Genomic DNA, 4,193 nt, shown 5'->3' with positions numbered 1-4,193 from the left:
CCCCAAGCCCTGAACTTGTGTACATATGTGTTGGAATAGCAGGGGAGGGGATGCGGTTTGAAACCACAGCTGCTTTAAGAACATGAATTCTATGAAACAGAAGGGCCTGTGGGTCTTTGAGGTGCCACAATGAGCTTAGAGACAGTGTAGATGAGATCAGGAATGCAGTGCCAGCAGAGTCAGAAGCCGGTGGAGGTCCTGGGATGACCCTGGGCAGAGCTGGGCTCAAAGGCAAGGACTTCTGGCCCCAGAATTGTTGTGAGCCTTCCCCAAGGGGAGAGACCTCCTGGATATGTGTCCTAATAAACACCCTGAGAGGTGGATTCCACGTGGAACTCTTTCCCGCTCTGGAGTGGGTAAACCCCGTGCCCAAACCCATTCCCCTCCCATTTGCCTGGTTGACTTACTGTGTTTCTCTAAGTTTCTTCCTGAGAAAGCACAGGCCTGATTTCCATGGGATTGAGGTCAGAAGGGAGCTTTCTGTATCAGAATATGAAGCATCTCTGGCCTAATACGAAACGTCAGGAAAGGGAACCAGGTGGGAAGGGGGTAAAGGATTGTGCGTTTGAACACTTGGGCTGCAGACCCAGATGGAGCAATCCCCCACAGGAAAGCCAACTCGGGGTCCCCTCATAGTTGGGCAAGTGTGTGGAGGTGAGTCCGTGTGGATTCAGACAATGAACTCACAACAAATGCTGGGCCAGATGAAGGATGGTTGGAGACAGGACCCAAGAAGTGGCCGAAAGGGGCCTGTTCTCTTCCCTGGGCCCCAGGGCCAGAGCGTGAGCTCGGGCTCCAGGCGGCCCTCATAGAGCCCAGGACCCAGCTCAGAGTTCCAGCCTTGACATCTTGGAGTGCAGTTTGCCATCCTTGATCCTCCCATTGAGGCCTCCCCAGCTGTAAAACGTGGGTACCAGATGGCATCTGCCAACATGTGCCCTGAGCCTGGCTTCCCTGGGCCTGGGATTCCCTCTTGCCCTCACGGCTCTACTAATGTCCCCAGAAGCAGAGCCCCAGGCCCCGAGGACAACCGGGCCCACATCAACCATCACTGGCCTAGAACAAATTTCAGGGATCCAAGAAGAAATGGTAATATCTTCCACCAGAAACAAAAGTCACTACAACTTTATTATTATAAGTGTGAGTCTCCAAGCTTGAAACGCTGACATTTTCCTGAGTGCTAATAAGAAGGCCTCAGCACTGTGGGTGCCAGGTCACTCCCTGGCTTCCTCTCTAGCACCCCGCAACGGTTAATGAACACCCCTGGTCAACCAGCCCTTTGGACGTTACCCTGATCTTCTGGTGTGCAGTAGAACATAATTCAGGTCAAAGTTTCTGGCAATATGTTTCTTTTTTTTTTTTTTAAGATTTTATTTATTTATTCATGAGAAACACAGAGAGAGGCAGAGACACAGGCAGAGGGAGAAGCAGGCTCCCTGATGCAGGACTCAATCCCAGGACCCCTAGATCACCACCTGAGTCAAAGGCAGATGCTCAACAACTGAGCCCCCCAGGTGCCCCCAAAACAGGATTCTTAAAGACATTCTGTTCTGTGTGAGGAATGCTAGTACCCTCAAATTTCTTCAGAGATGAGAATTATAATATAATTAGATTGCTACTTTCTGCCTTTTACTATTATTTGAATTTAATAAGCTCATTCTGTAATAGTCTTCCCAAAGTTATCAAGCAAGCACACTGTCTTAATATTTGTGCTCACCATCCATCTACGTCCCTATTTAACTTTTAAAGCTCTTAATTATGGGTTTCTTCATAAAATTAATAGCCTTCACAATCCTTCATTAGTGCAGCATTTTGTTCTTGAAATGATAAATATGTATTTATACTTCAACTGACTGATTCAATTGCAGCATGAGAAGTAGGTAAGCAAACATGATGCAAGAAAGAGAAAAGAGAAGGTTAAGAAAGACCACGTGTGCGTAGTGTTCAGAGACACACGGCGGCTGGTGCCGCAGAGACACCTGCCGCCCTAGACGCCAGGGTACTGGCTAGGGGGAGGCTGGGAGGCTGGCCTGGGAGCCGTGCGTGGAGGGCTCTGCACGGCTGGTGAGGATCTCTCTCCGGTCCTCGGGGGAGGCAATTACAAGCAAATTCACCTTATAATAATTTATTAGGCTGAGCTGTTTCCTGTGGTATCGGGTACTTGTGGTACAAAATGGGTTGTACAAAAGGATCAAGTGCCCATCTGCAAATAAGGAACACTAAATGCTGGGACACGCCACCTGACGTCAAAAGTCCTCGTATAAATCTATCATCCACCTGCCTGCATCTGTTCATGCATTTCCCCTTTTCCTTCTGGTCCTGGTGCACCAGCCCATCCCGCGGGGGTCATCGCGCACGGGAGCGACTTGTCCTCTCTCTCCTCCAGTCTCCCCTCCTGCCCCTTCCCAGTGCCCCCTCTGCTCCAGCTCCCACCGTGTGGAGCTGAAATTCTCCGTTCACCCATCTGTCTGTCTCCCGATCCGCTGTGAGCGACTGGGGAGCAGGAGCCCAGCATCCTGCCAGACACACAGCAGACACGCAGGAAACTAGATTTAAACTTGACGTTCCTCCCCGTATCAATAACATCTTGGGTTCCATTCATGGATTCCCATGATTATTCGGGGGGGGGGCAATACATCTTTTAAGGAGTTTAATCATCAGAAAAGGGGTTCCTGGGTTGACTTGCCAGTCCAGGACTCTGCAGAGTGACCCACCACCTCCCATTCTTTAGGGAAAGAGATTGCAGGTGATTTTCATTTTCCCTTTCTGTGGAACAGTGTCTTGTCATTTTCTCATACTAAATGCCCATGTGTGTAATTAAAGAATAAAGTAGAATGTTCACTTAGGATAATTTTTTCTCTTTTAATTAACATTCACTGAGCAGTTAAAAAAAACACTGAAGAAATTTTCATCACAAGTTTATTTCTCAAATGAATGTCGTGGCCAGCTGTTGCCAAAACCGATGGCCACCGTCCCTCCCACCCACACGCCCCTCTACGCTGTGACTTTGTGGCACCCCTTATTAGCAGGTGGGCACTATGTCTTCTCCCTCGGACTTGCAGCAGCCCCCGGAATGAGGCAGAGTGAGGTGTGGGACGTCTGGGGCAGGCGGGCAGGGGCTGGAGCTTACCGGTGAAGCAGCCCGGTGAAGCAGCCCGGGCCGTCGGGTGGTCAGGCCTCGTGGAGACAGCAGGCCTGGAGGGTGCTCGGCCCTAAGGAGGGCAGGGAGGCATCCCGGTGAGACCAGCGCCTTCCAGCCCCAGCCCAGCTCCCAGCTAACCGCCGCCACATGGATGACCCCACCTTGCTCCCACCTAGCTGCATGGTGACACCTAATCAGTGCTTGCAGCCACACGTGTCAGTGGTTTCTTCCTGGGTGATGGGTCACTGGCTCTACAGACACATTGCTTTGTCAGGTGGATGCAGTGGCAGCTCGGGGGGCTGAGGGGTGTCACGTGATTGGTCACACCTAAGCAATGCCGGAACCTTCTCCAAAGGCAGGCACTTGGCCAGCAGGCTTTTCCAGGTCCAAGCTCAGGGCACTCTTGTTTTTCATCTTCCCTATGCCAGGCCGTTCCCTCCGGTGTCCCTCACCCCATCAGCGGACCCCCTGTCTAGTCTGCTTCACCAGACCTGAAAATATAGTCAACTTTTTCCACCTTTGAAACGATGCCTGCCCTCGCCCAGCCAGGACCCACTCTGGGCTTCCATGCCTCCTCTTCCCTCCTTCTGCAGCCAAGCTTTGCCCAAGAGCCCCGTTCCTCCTCCTACTCCTTGTTCGCCACAGTCTGTCTCCCGCCCACCACACCCCAGCACCATCTCTCGCCAGTGTCACCGAGACGTTGTGTCACCCATCAGCCTGTCCATGGGCTCACCTTGATCCTCAGACATGGCAGCCTGTCCCAGGGCCTTAGACACGTCTTCTTTATATCGCCTTCCACTTCTCAGCTCCTCACTGCCTCCTCTGACTGGCCCTACTCTGTCCTCCCCGGCTGGGGCTCCTCCCTGCAGCGTGGTGTCCCCGGGGTTGTGCTCCTTTCCACGAGCCACACCCCATGAGCCCCTTTCTGCTTCGTGCTCCGTCTTCAGGTTCTTGGGCTCTCCTATATCTCTCCCGGGGTTTCTCCAGGTCACTTCTCTCTTCCCAACCCAACAGCCACGGGACCAACTGCCCATGGGACACCTCCTGTCAG

The sequence above is a fragment of the Canis aureus genome, chromosome 11 (assembly GCF_053574225.1).
Source record: "Canis aureus isolate CA01 chromosome 11, VMU_Caureus_v.1.0, whole genome shotgun sequence".
In the NCBI taxonomy this organism is placed as follows: Eukaryota; Metazoa; Chordata; class Mammalia; order Carnivora; family Canidae; genus Canis; species Canis aureus.
Note: the sequence above shows the minus strand (reverse complement) of the source record.